This window comes from Numida meleagris, chromosome 3 (assembly GCF_002078875.1).
Source record: "Numida meleagris isolate 19003 breed g44 Domestic line chromosome 3, NumMel1.0, whole genome shotgun sequence".
Classification (NCBI taxonomy): Eukaryota; Metazoa; Chordata; class Aves; order Galliformes; family Numididae; genus Numida; species Numida meleagris.
Window position 1 is genome coordinate 13,838,028 of NC_034411.1, and position 14,500 is coordinate 13,852,527.

A 14,500-nucleotide genomic window follows, 5' to 3' on the forward strand; every position below is an offset into this window, starting at 1 on the left:
TCTTGCATTTTATTATTTGCCCGTTTATTTTCAGGTGGCTTTTCCACAGCCTTGTCACTCAGCTGATTTCCAACCAACCTGGTAGGTTTTTACTGCTCCCTTCCTGGTTGCTGGCAAAACAAAGTCTGCAGGATTTATAGGCAGTGGCTCCCACACAGTTGCTGCAAGTAAAGCATCCTCCTGAGGAGAGGAAGCCTTGTTGACAGTTGCCTCTGAAGTGTCCGTGTGTATTTAGGCCCTGCTCCATCACAGCACAGCAGCACACACTCAGTGCTGGGCACATCCATGCTTCTGTCACTAGGCTACATGAAGTAAGGTATATGCTCAAGTCTTTGTGGGCAGGATGGCCTTAAAGCCCTAGTTTATTGTTCTGGCAGGTCATGGAGTCATTGTGTAGCTTGTAGTGCTCCAGGTTGATGATTTACAGAGCAGTTGAAAAGTTGCAACACACAAGTACTCCTGCAGTGAAAAAGCACAGAAGTTGATTCATTCTGAGGAAGGGCTTTCCTGAGTGGATTTGCATTTATCCTTTTTAATAGGCGCTTTGGTTGCAGAATTTGTCAACCCAGCACAGCTTTCCCTCTGCAAAGCATCAGTGGATGGGAGTTGCTTCAAGTAGTCAGCGACGTGTGCCCTATGAATTGCTGTAATGCACACCATACAGGGTACAGTGGCTACCAGCAGCTTTCTAGTGACATTCTCTCCAAAATGCTTCCACTCACTCCTTGTCTTGCCTATTCATATCACACCAAGGTTTTTTGTTGTTGTTGATTTGTTTTTTAAATAAATCTCTATTTGACTTTGTTACAAGAAGTTCCTTTGGAATGAAACTAGTTTGGATCAAACTATGTTAAACCAGAAAACTGAAAGGTTTTCTAGGAGAATGGAGAAATTTGGCTTTTTTTCTTCTTCTGATGAAATATCCACTTCTTATCATTGAGCAGTTTTGGTGCAGATAATTCAACATCATACTTAGAGCTTTGTTACTACTATCCTCCACTAACCTTGTCTCTTTGGCAAACCATTTCTCCGGCAAGGCGGTGGTGTAACCCAGTGCCCTAAGAAGTAAGCCATCCCTTGCCCCTTGCCAGATGAACTTCATTCTGTTTCCATCCAGCTTCCACAGAAAAACTCTTAAGTCTGTTCAAACCAAATTGGAAGACCTCAGTTTTACAACTTCCTACTCAGACAAAATTAGCCTTACTGCTAAGGGAAATCTGCTTGGTTGCTGGAACAGAAGCAGAATGCAACAGTGCCAGCTTGGGGCATCAAAGCTATGAGTGGGAGTTGCAGCATTCAGCCTCATAGTTCCTCAGTGAGCCACTGCTTCAGTAAGATAACCCAAACCACTTCCTGATGTTTCCCTAAATTACCTCTCTGAGGCTTCTCCTCCCCGTTTGGCTCAGTGGTACAAGTCTCCTTCACTTTTCATCTTTTCAAGAAATGCATAGCTTTTTCTGAAAGGGTTGAAAATTTACCTCAGGTTTTTGCTAAATAGAAGTTAGGCTTCTTCATACTTTTATTCACTCATCTTTTGCAAGGTTAGTCTACAGCAAAAATCAGTGGATGCAAATTTGAAATATAAAGCTATCTGGTGACATCACCACATAATCTGTGTTATGATAACTCTCAGTTTTCATCTGACCTTCAGAAATCAGCAGATTCAATTACTTGTAGCATTTGCTGAAGATCCTCCAGGGATCTCACCATAAATTATACTGTATTCTACAAATAGATATGACAACACTAATCAGCAAATTTAATGACAGCAATCATTCCTGCAGAGATACTTAAACATCTGATTGAGCCGATATATTGGACCTGTGCAGCCTACAACTTTGGTCTTCAAGAGGTGCTGCTCTCATGCATAAAATGCTAGCCTTGCAAGCAGGAACCTTTAGGTTACCTAAGATACCTAATGAAGAGAAAAAGGCTAGTGTCTCCAAGCAAACACTAATGGACATTGACGGATGGTGATTGTAGTCCCTTCATGAATATTTTGCCCTGTTGTTTCCACCTATTCAACATTACGCAATTATTTCCAACCTCACAAGGGCTGTCAGGTGACTTGAGTGTGACAAATTTCAATAATCATTGGGGTGAAGGCATGGCAGAACCAGCACTGCACCACCACAGAGGTGTTGCCTTCTCTGTTGCCAGGTAGGCCTAAGGCAATATTTTCTGGAGGTGCACTCAGTCTACTCAAGAGTGATTTCAAAGTGAACGTGAACCAGTCTTCATCTCAACTCTGCCCTCCTTGCCCTGACAAGTTACAGCAGCCATTGCTTTTTAAAGCCCAGTACTTTCAGCCAGCTACTGCTGGGACAGTGTCCTGTCTGTTTCATGCATGACACAGGCAGTTCAGCAAGAGCAAAAATACTAGCCTGAGAAGGCAGAACATAAAAGGACAAAACTGTTGGTTGCAAAAACCATTTTGGAAGTCATGGAGCAAGAGAGAAAAATCACCGAAACAGTAGGAAGGTGCAGGGACTCATGCATGGTGGGTAGGCTGAGACAGGCACTGATAGTACTGGAGAGCAAGCCCGCAGTTGAGACCAGGTTCTTAAAACTTCAGCAGAGAGAAGTGTGCAGGAATTTGAGGCACAGCTCTGCTGGGAAGGTCAGCCAAGCGGGCACTGAGACACATCCTGTGCTTACAGGCAGTGTCACCTTGATCTGGCCCCATCCTCAAGCCTTTCATTAGGAGCAGGTGCTGCAGGAGGTGGGGGAAGCACAGTGTGGAGAGGTGTGATCACAACCCCCTACTGCAAGCTGTTATTTTGACAGCTCTATTACAAGTCATATAGAAACAACTCCTGGGAAGTGTAAAGCACTGCAAAAAAAATCCAGGAAAATCATCTGTTCTGCAATATGCCATCTTTCACTGAGGAAGAGGACTAAATGCCAGTGAGAAGAGTTTTTTTTTCTGTGGCCTTTGGCCATAGTTCATTATGATCCACCTGGAAAAACACTATTTCTTCTCCTGAAGAACTTTTTGCCCTGCACACAAGTGCTACAGATCCCTCTTAGTAATCCAGCAACATGCCAAAAATGGATATACCTAGAAGTTATAAACTCAAAAGATGCCTCCCCCCTCAACCTACCCAAGCTGCACATAGCACTTTGAAACAACATCTTTTTAACTTTAACTTTTTAGACTGATCCTGCTCATTTATGTTAGTAATTTCCACAGATACACATATACAGTTTTCTCTTATTTACCATTCCCTTCCAGCTTTGGGAAGAAAATCAACAGAAGTACTGAGGGAAGAGCTCCAGCTGCACTCCGTTCCAGTTTCTGGTGAAAGCATTTGTTCAACAGTGATAGTTTGTAAGGAAACACAAATGACTTGCTAGTCAGGTGTTGTGGAGCCCTCCCCACAGGAAACTCCTGCCAAATTCTCCAGAAATTCATAGTGACTTTAGTATGTTTTTGCTTGACAAGAGGTATTCAGAGAAGTTTAAATTTTTTCCTAATCATTACTGGAAATGATTCTCCCAGCTGAAGTGCCTTTTGTCTTAGGCAATGTACCACAAATTGGTGCTGCACTCTGACAGTCAAGGTAGCCTCAATCAGCATCTCTCTTCTGTCAAGGGAATGCCTTCATTCTGCACCTGACACTTGTTGTGAAGGAGCTCTCATAGCAAAAGGGAAGTTTTCCAGCCTAAGGAGCAACACCTGAGAGCTGCTGGCAGGAGGCAACCTCACTGGCAGCTTAGACAAGCTTTAAGTACTCTACAGATTGACGTAGTTATTTTCTTTCTTTACTTACAAATCAGTGACACTATCAAACACTTCTACAGATCACGTTGCAAGGACTAAGCTGTGGGAAGTAACTTTGCAACCTGGTTTAGCAAATCCATATTTCAGGGGAAAATGATTCCATTTAAAAACTGAAATATGAATTAGTTCATTCACATTCTCACTTACTTGCTCACAAGCAGCTGAAAGTGTGCATTCAAGCAGCCTTCATGGACACCAGGCTGCTGGTATCCAGAAGTTTTCCTGATGCTATGGATAAAAAAAACGGCCTCTACAAACTCCTCTGACTACTCCTTCCATTAGCAACCAGACACTGGCTTTGGAGATGCCTTTTTATATCCATTAAGAGACAATGAGGGTCAGTCTCTCCATCGTGTCCCACCCGTGAGGTATTAGGATTGGATCATTCTCCTGTGTCTCCTGTATTAGGTGGGCTGACAAGCTGCTTGTAGATGTGTTGGATGTTTCATTGCCTTCTAATGTATGGGCCTTCTCAGTACCATTCTACTGCTGCTCACCCCTTCCATTGCTTTCACATACAGACCTTCCCACTAGCATCAGTCTTAACACTTCTACTAACAGCTCCACTGAGGGGCACCAGGTCTGCAGCACTCCTGGCCACTTTGTCCCATACTGGGCTGTGCTTTGATGGGGACCTCCCACTTGTTTATGTTGTCACATGCTGCTGCTGTTAGCTCAGTCAGATGCTCAAACAGCTTTTGTAGCATGTTGAGAAGGTGGGCGTGCATCTCTTAGGCAGAAGGCTGTGATTTTGCTGTTAGAACAGATTTGTTGAAGAATGAAGCTTTGTGGATAACTTCCACCTTTCAAGCTGACACAGTATTGCTGTGGAGGTCATCATGATACAGTCTGCTACTCTAAAGCAGTGCCTTTGCAAAAACATTACTATTTCACATCTAATCAATTACTTCCAAGTTGTGATGCCAGTCTCATTTGATGGCACAGTCACCAGGTCAAAGAGCCGTCAGTATTTTATGGTGCCAAAAACTGTCAGTTATGTTATGTTCTCAGAGTTTAATTCCGCAAACCTCGTGCATATTTGCAAGTAAACTTTAATTTCTCACTTCCCAAACTTCCTTTCCTCAATGCTGTGCAACAACCTAGTTTTCTTGATGAGCACGCTCAACCTCTGCACTCCTCATAGGGTAGCAAAGAGCATAATCCCTGCAGGGAGTCCGTTCTAGTGGTCTTTTTTAGAGTATGCAGAAGGAGAGGACTTCACTTACACACCAGAACAGACATTGAAACATAGAATACCACTGTTTTTAGCCTGAACACTTTCTGTCCATCAAGAGGGTGATACAGTTTTGCTTGTAGAGGATTGTACTGCTAGTATTTGTTAAATTGGTGTAGCTACCCTTGCAAGTCTATCTGGAATATGGGAAAATGCTTTTGTTTAAGCACAGCAGCTCTGCTCAGAGCTAAGGCACTTTGAGAATCACCACAACTCAAGGCCATTTTTATTGTCTGTTCCGTCCATTGCCTTGGTGCAGTTTGCTGAGGATGGACAGAGAGGAAATGAATCTTTTTTTTTGCCTGCTTTCTTTGTGCACATACTTTTAAGGCAAGGTTTAGTCCAGCGGGGCCACAGGCTTACTTAAAGCTTTGTGGGAGGCTCATCATTCAAAATTAATTTTGTAAAAGCTACAAATAAGGCCTTTTGGTTTTTCCATTCCCCCTTTCTTATGTCCTCTTCTACGGGTATCACTGTGTTGTTCTGGATATTTATGCAGTACCTCTTACATCTGGGAATGGTTATGGGGGAAAAATTAAGATAGGGCAGATATTTTAACTGTAGAACACCAATGAGAGTTTCATCTGTCGTGAGCTGGAGTAATTAGAAGTCATTTCTGCATGTTTTAGATGAGGGATTCTGACTTCAGTCAGGGCATGAGCTCTGCAAAGTGCTTATTTTTATAGTTTTGACGTAAATCATGGAATGTTTTCATTCTTAATTTGGAACATTTGCCCCAAATGTTCCAAGTCTGTGTAGATAAGTCTTTTCTTCCTCTCAACTTACATCCATGCACTAAAATTGCAGTGTTGACTGCCTGGTTCAAAACAGGACAGAGATATATTTTAAAAATTTCAGTTTCCAACTGTTTCTATTAGGCCACTGATCCCAAGTTAGATTTTTACAGGTAGTAAAACTGTGCATCTATCTTCTACTCTGCAGAAATGCCTTTGGTCATTTGCTTAAGAAAACAAACACATCCCCCTCCTCCGAATTCAGCACAAATACAAAAATACTTCCACTGGTTGTATTTTTCCTCTAGGGATGTTTAAACTGTCGAATTTGTTGAGCTACACTCTCCCCTCTCATTCTTTCTCATGGGAGATGTTCTGTCATTGGGGACTTATAGCAAATTCACGTTTTGAAGTTTTCCAGAAGATTTAGTATTAATGCACATTCAAGAGACTCAAAAAATCTTTTTCTTTTGAAATGGTAATACACTATCAATAGCTTCTAGAGCTGGTATTGTTCAACTTTCACAACTGGTTCAAAAATACAGTCATGCCAACACATCTGATCCCAGGATAACAAAGAAATCACATCTTTTACGTCAATCACTGTCTCAGGGTGTGGGCACATGGCTGTTGGTTCATTAACATTCATTTGAGAGAGCAGTTTTAAAGCAGCCCAGCTGTAGCTTCTCATTTCTGAGAAGTCCTACTTGGTCACCAGCAACAACACTTAAGAACTGTAAGGCACAGCTCAAGCCTTTAGAAGTGAATGTGGGAAAAACAGAAACTTTGATTTTGTTTCAGTCTATGACACTGGCTAGGAACTAGTTCTTCTGAATGACAATACAAGATCTTTTTAATCCACAAAGCCTATCTCAAATTAATACACACGAAAAGGATTTATCACATGCACATTTTCCTGTACTATTGTTTTTCCACTATTAAGTGGAGCATAATTAAATAGAGCTTTCCCCAGTCCCCATCAGTTGTGTCTGCAAAGACACTGTGATGATACAGTGAAGGATAAAGGTCAGGTTACATTTAGCAAAATTAAAGAAAGGCAAAAAAGGACACATGACATAGTTACTCCTGCACTTGGGCTAGGGCAAGTATTTTAGTCCCACATGATGCATCAGATCAGGGATGTGATTTGTCTAGGACAGAAATAATGTCTCCATGTCTGCTCAGCCATTTTTTTATTACCTTTGAGAGATATATTCAGGAAATTGTATGTACAGACTGTTGTTTTGCAGCCACACAGTCAGAACTAACAGTGCAGTATACCTTCCAATCACCTCAAGTTAGACTTAGTGTTTGACATACAAGAAAAGACATCCACTATTAAATACTTTTTTTTTTTTAAAAGCAAACTTGGCAGAAATGTCTTATAGCAATAGGGGTTCTTAGCAGACCTGTGCCTGAATGGGGTGTTGCTGTCTTCACTTCTTGCCTTACAAGTCTCTTGTCAGAGTACAGATTTAGCCTGAATCCAGCAGCAGTGATTGTGAATACCTGGCCATTAGTACATCTGAATACGCTCATTTTGCAATCAGATCCACAGTGTGGCTCAAATGGAATGTTGCCTGGTAAATTGATGTAATTTATTTGCAAGTAAGACTAGTCCCGTTCCTGCTGCAACCAGTGACAGCTTGCAATTTTGTCAGGGAAAGCAGGATCAGGCACTGTTGACTGCTGCCTGTATTTCTGTGTTATGAAGTGCTAGTCAGAAAGATACCCTAAAAATCTTTGAATAGAAACATATTTCATCCCTCTTCCCCCCCCCTTTTAGAAAAATTCTGCACACTTAATCAGTTACCTGTTTTCCATAGCTCCTAGCGTCAGTGGTTTTATGGCCTTCTCTAATTTAGAGTTGGTAACTTTGATTTTACTGCACGTTATGTTTATTGATTTTTTGGAGGCATCATCTCCTGCAGTCTTGTGAAAACAGATTCCAGTTCCCAGATTAGGAACAGTTCTACCTCTGCTGCTTACAAAGCAAGTGCAAGAATGCAGTCAGTAACTGCTGCGAGCACCAGTAAGATTACTGATGAGAATTATCACTACAAATAAGTTAATTATTCGTATAAAGAAGTCTCATGGATGTCCCAGCTTGACTCTCAGATGAGTGCCTTGCATGCCCAACTCCTGTCCTTCAGGACATTTCTGGGCCATCAGCCCACAGCAGATACACTACACTGGTTTTTACTGTCAGACTTACAGCATTGTAAATGTGGCCCCCGTTGTGAGGGCCATTCTAAGAAACAAATTCAAGTGCTTATCCTACAGTACTTGCACCATCTGCATCCACAATGCTGAGTTGTGGAAAGCTGGAGTGGTTTGGACCCATTCCTTCTCTTGGCTTGGTGATGAGCATAATATTATTTTCTTCCACTATCTAATTGAGACAGATCTGGTGGCAATTTAATGATCATATGCTATAATAGGCTATGGAAAGAATAATTTATGTCCTTTAGCCATTCTCACATCTTTCAGGAAAATTAGACATTAAAGGAAAAAGCCTAGTTTGGAGAGCCACAGGGATTAGCAGCACACCCCAAAGGACATAGGGTCCAGACAGAAAGGGGTTAGAAGATCCACCAACACAGTTTTGTCATCCATTGCAGATTCAGGCATATACCATGTCTCTGTGTTTTGTAATAGCCATCTGGAAGCATGAAAGAGGAGAGAATGGAATACATTTGTTACACAGTTCTGTTTTGTCTTCCTGCAGGCAGTAACATCACCTTTGACTTCCACACAGGGAAGAGGGATGCCTTCTCTGCCACCAGCTTTGCACCACTCCTTTTTCTTTCTGAGGACATAGAAAAAGATCCCCCAAACCACCTTCTGCCCAATGGGGAGGACTCCAGCATAAACTATGATTTTATGGGCCTTTCTTGATGTCATATTCACTGGAAGTTAAGGCTTGTACAAGCCTTGATGCCCTGCTCCACAGCAGGCTCAGGATGGGAATAATTGCTGACATGCAACATTTCCACCTGAGTTTCAGGTGTTCTAAGGCTCGGCATGCTGAGCCTTAACACATCCCATACTTTTTGCCTTAAAAACTTGGCCTCAAAACCTGTATCTGCATAGTATAAACAAAGGGGAGATGGAACCTCTACCCCCCCTTCTTTGGCACTAACACACCCCTAAAGCCTTGTTGTAACCTGCATACCTTGGTATCTGTAGCTCTGAGAAGGGGGAAAAGCTCTATTGGCACTGTAGCCAAGATGATCACAAGGGTCAAAAACATTCCTGTACTGGGATGGAGCCCTCAGCATTTCTGGACATTTGTTGAGTTGATAAACAAGATAAAAAACACCCAATGCTCCCTAGAATCTTGCTGAAATTCATTAAAGTAGTAACTAAGACAGCATTGCATCTATTGGCTTTCACCTTCTGCCTAATGCTAAGATAACCTTCCTCTGCCAAAAAAACCCAAAGGCAGCCTGTTAATTGCTCCAATGGGGACATCAGAGACAGCAGGGGCTATCTCCAGCTCCCTGAAAGCGTTGCAGTGGGCAGTCACAGTGAAAGAATTGACCTAAGGCAAATGAAGGCAAATCTAAGGTGATCTAGGTATTTAAAAAAAATTTAGAAAAATCTTCCCTCCCCTCCAAAAAGGAACACCACCATTTTGAGTTGCAAACACAGGGTTCGCAGCCCAGCTCCTTCCTAGTACATACATTAGGAAAGTGTGTTTTTATATATATACACATTGATAAAGCAGATAATCCCCTGGTGAGCTCTAAGACCTCCAAAGGACTTTGGGCAGCATCCAGAGATAAAGTTTTCAGAATAGGTATATGCCTAACACAATAATTAATTCCCTTGAAGAGACCTCAGTAACTGATGGACTTTTCTGATATCTCTTATGAAAATAAGAAACAGCTCTTCACAAAAAAAAAAAAGAAAGCAACTTTAGATTTACACTCTGTAACACAATGGAAAGCACAAAAGTGACAGCAGAGCAGCAAGATCCCAGGCTATAGTATGTGAGGATTCACTCCAGCACAACAGTTGTGAGCTCAGAAATAATGGAAAGAAGCTGCTTACCTCCAGAAGGCCTCAGGGACACAGAGCTTTCCAGAGAGATCCCCTTGCCTCCACTGCCAACCCTTAAATGAGGTCTGGGAAGGGGCAGATCCTGGCTCCACCCCTTCTGATCACTCACCTACACCTGAGCTCCCCTGGGTTGGCTCTGCCTTCTCACCAGGTGCTCAATTTCTGTTTCAAGCTATGATTTGCACTTCCACTACACACTCTAGATTACAAGCAGGCTAAAATTCAGTATTAGCACCTGCTTGGTACAGAAATGTGCACAATGCTTTGGGAGATGGAACATTGGTGGTAGAGGCAGCACTGCCACATTTCTGCATACAGGCTTCATCCCAGCCCAAAGGAGCCAGAGGCACAGGAAACCTCATGGCAAGAGGGCAGGTGTGGAAAAGGAAGAGGCAGCAGTGGGCAATCCCCTCCATCTGCAATTTGGATTATATGCCTACTTCACCCTCTGACAATTATCCTCTATGCGTTGAAGGCATAGCAAGGAAATCCTTGTCAGGAACAAGAATTTATAAGTATCATCTTATCAAGACAGTTCTTTACTTCTAGTGATACTCCAAAGTGCTCAGAAATTGAGTAAATGTGCAGTAAGTGGGGACCTACACTCCCCACTGTCACTACAAATACATTAGAGCAAACACCAAATAGATTTTACAAGTTTAGGACTGGGATGCAAAGCAGCCAGACAGGCAAAGAATACATGTAGCAACAGAGCAGTTGGAGATGGGGAGGATTTTCCTCACTTCGACCACTGTGAATTTCTGCTGAAGCTGCTGCAGAACATCAGCTAGCACCAAAGGGAGCAAAGTGTTTTTCAAAATTAAAACAGGGCTGAACAGAAGGGCAGGAGCCTGCTGGAGGAATCAGGCTGTGTGAAAGATCCACTTCTTTCCATGTGATTTGCAGCTTTCATACTGTTTATAATACAACTATTTTTAAGATAGTGCTATGTATAGTCAAATCATACATCACTGTGATTATCCTAGTGCTTGTAAGTGATTGCAACACAGGGAAAATAAAACTTGCTCTATTAACTCCACAAGGCAAGATACTATCACCTCAACTCGTAGGTTATCCCAGTCAAGCAGATGCAGGCAAAGCCTGAGTTTTCTACCAGTATCTGTAACATTCACCAGCACCTATCCCTGTATCCCAGCCCCTCTCTGGCCCAACATACACTGCCTGGCTCCTCCATTTCAGCACCTGTGGCACTGCTGGGGTCTGTGCTTCAACTGCCAGTAGGGAAGAGCAGCATCCCAGCAGGAGCTGAGAGTAGCAGCATTTCCACAGAGAGCCAGATAATTTCCTTTCTCATTAGTTACTTTGACACATGAAAGTTATTACTCCATGATCTGTCACCACAGTGACAGAAGAGGGATTTGTTAAGCTAGACACAGTTTTAAATTATGGAAATGGAAGACCATAACTTCTCACAAAATAACTCCAGCACAGAGGGAGAACGTGCACTTACCACAAGTTTGTTTTCCCTGAGAAAATTCAAGTAACTATTTTCTTGCTATCAAGAAGATCGCAGGGTGCTGTTAGGACACAGTCATTATCTTTAAGCAAAAAACTGAAGGCACCTAAACAATGCAGTAAGATTTCACATAACAAAGAACCAAGAATGTCCATTTCCACATCCCAAAAATCCTGTGAACACATCCAAGAAGAACTGCATTTCTGCATTCCATCAAGGAGACACCATATATGCTCCCTTCAGTCACCCAGCTACGTGGCAGAAGTCACCATGCTGAATGAACTGCGGGCTGCTCCTTAAGCAGTGTTTATCCAGAACAGATGCAACGCACCAAACATGATCCCAGACCTGGGCCTACTGCCACATGCAGAATTGCACTGACCATAACACCCCTCTGCTGTCAGTGCTGACAATGGAGAGCATGTGCAGGGAAAATACTCCTGTGGCCTGGGGAAGGGCTTTTCCCTTTTCCACAGGGTCTAGCAGCTGTCTGGGCATTTGCTGCTCTGTGCACTGCAGAAGCATGCTACTGTGTGAAGGTCTGTGTGTTCTCTCTCCTGCAGTCACTAACTGACAGCATCTCACAGCCCTGCAGGCAAAGGAGGTGGTGCTTAAAAATTAGAGGGAGATCTTTGGGGCAGGAAAGTGGAAGTATGGAGCAATGTTTACTCATTAAACGGAAAGAGGCTTTTTCCTCCTTCTAGGAGTCCCTTTGCATCAGTAGAGGCTTTTCACCAAGATGGAAAAGGAAGTTGGTGGAAACAAGCTCTTTGCTGAGACTGCTGTACCCTTGCACGGAAATTGTGGCATGCACCAGGCACCGCCGCCACCTCCTCCTCACTTGGAGTCTGTCTCTAGCTGTTTCCCCAAGGCCACCAGGCTGCACTTGGACACAGACTTCATGGTTTGCCTCCAGCCAGAGTTGACAGAATCATAGAATGGCCTGGGTTGAAAAGGACTTTAAAGATCATCTAGTTTCAACCCTCCCGCCATGGGCAGGGTCACCAACCACTAGACCAGGCTGCCTACAGCCACATCCAGCCTTGTCTTGAATGCCTCCAGGGACAGGGCATCCACAGCCTCCTCGGGCAACCTGTTCCAGTTCATCTACTCCTCTTGATTGGTGGTGAGCTCTGAGAGCACTTGGGTTGGTTTTCTCCATTTATTGGAGAGAGTGCCTGGGCTGCCACAGTTCTACTGATTTACATCCTCGGAGAGAGAAGGGTCATTGGTAGATGTCCCATAATATCCATCCATAGTGACCGCACTCATGATTATGCTATAACCATGGGCAATTAAGAGGATATTACAAAGCCTTTACAGGGGAATCACAACCTCTTACGTAATCACATTGAAATGCCCTACTGTGGGGGAAAAAAAGCCCTTGAAGAGAAGAAAAACATTGTGATAATATTTATGGACATTAAGGCCAAGAGAAACAGTTGGATCAGATCATACTCAGCAGCCATTGCCCCCCTCCTTGCTGTACCTGCATAGACTGCACAACACAAATTATACAACACAGCCTCTGCTGCTCATCATCTACCTCTACTTTTAGTATTTATGATTAATGACCTCTGGTGAGTTAATATAGAAGGGAAAAAAAAAAAGTATTTTGCCTCATCTGTAGCTTGCTTACAGTTCCCATCTGTGAACCCTCATCATGCTTTTCCAAGAGACTGGAGAGATCATCAGCTTCCAGGGGCTATCTTGTGAAAGTCCAACTTCCAGATCACAATATACTGACACCTTCCCAAAAATCCAGATACAAGATTCAAATAGAGTATGTCACACCTTTTTATCTCACCCAGCTGAAAGAGTCACTGGCTCTGCTTGCAGTTCTCTTCTGCCTTTAGGAGAGCAGAAAAATGCAGCCCCACTAACCAAACTAGCAGCGTTACCTAAGAATAGATTCTTTTTTTTCTTTAAGTAATTCAATCCCTGTTACAGAGGCTACATCTATGCATTTGAACGCATCAGTTACCCATAGCAGTTTGGAAACACTAATTACATTCCAGCTTTCAACAATGAAAGCTCTCTATTCAGTAGCTAGGCTTATGTCAGTGATACAATAGTAAGTTTTAAATCTCTTCACATTTGTCAGGTTGGCTTCCATTTGTTTCTAATTAGAACTTGGCCCCTCCAGTGCTACATAAAGCCCTTCTCCCCATTCTGGGAAACCTCCACCAAGGCAAGGCAGTCCAAGCAGCCCTCTCCACGAGGTGCAGTATGCTCCCCCAATTTTTAGCGTGCCATCCCACAAAAACCTCAAGTCTTTGAAACCATTTCAGTTATACAACAGGCAGTGTGTTACCCTTTTCACTGGCGTTACCTCTTTTTTCTTTACTGTTTGTGAGCTGAACACTTAGATCTTCCCTTACTTTCTGAGAACCACCTTTCATAGCACATATATGCTACTCCCATGATAACAACGCCAAGGAATTCAAGAAACACACCTCAAAAGCCACACATTTAGAACAAGCGGAAAGCAATTTGTAATGAAATAGAAAGCACAACAATGAAAGCAGAACAGCAAGGTCCCAGGATGCAACAATTGAGGATTTGCTCAAATATAACAGCCATAGACACAGAAATAACAGAAAGTAGCTGCTTACCTTCAGAATACCTCAGGTAGACAGGGATCTCCAACAAAGTACCCTTGCCTCCCCTGCCAACCCCCAAATGAGGTCTGGGAAGGGGTGGATCCTGGCTCCACCCCTTCTGGTCACTCAGGAACATTGCTTGCACCTGTGCTTCCCTGGGTTGGCCCTGCCTTCCCACCAGGTGCTCAATCACTGGTCTGAGTCATGACTTAGCATTTCTGCTACACAGTTACATTGTAAAATGCAACACAGGTCTCAAGTCTTTTTTCCAGCTGACTGTACTATTAGTGCATATCAGTGGAAAGCTCCTCTTTTTAAAGACTTTTCTTAAACCCAGAATGCATTTCTGCAGTCAGCTTCCTTAACTTGGTAAGTGATCATCACAAGCTGCTTCTTGCACATGACTTTAATGTCCTGCACTGACCCTTTGCTGAGTAGTTGTTCCTCCTTTGCATAGGACAGCATCGTTCTCTTACTGAGCTCTTGAAGAAGAGAAAAGCAAGGCCAGGACCCTGCCCAAGGCAAAACTAGCTCTAATGACGTCCAAGTAAATCCTGCTGTGCATATTTAGGGATACTCTGCTTCTGGGAAGAACTGGGTAGG

At 43.0% G+C, this 14,500-nt stretch overlaps 1 protein-coding gene across 4 annotated transcripts in view; it reads right to left on the reverse strand.

The window, feature by feature from the left end:
* PLCB4 (phospholipase C beta 4) overlaps positions 1-9,895 on the reverse strand; it is a 241,450-nt gene extending 231,555 nt beyond the window's left edge. For all 4 annotated transcript variants that reach the window (XR_002436444.1, XR_002436445.1, XM_021390074.1 and 1 more), the window contains exon 1: positions 9,809-9,895. The gene's annotated coding sequence lies outside the window, so the exon portion shown is untranslated. The remainder of the gene's footprint in view (positions 1-9,808) is intronic.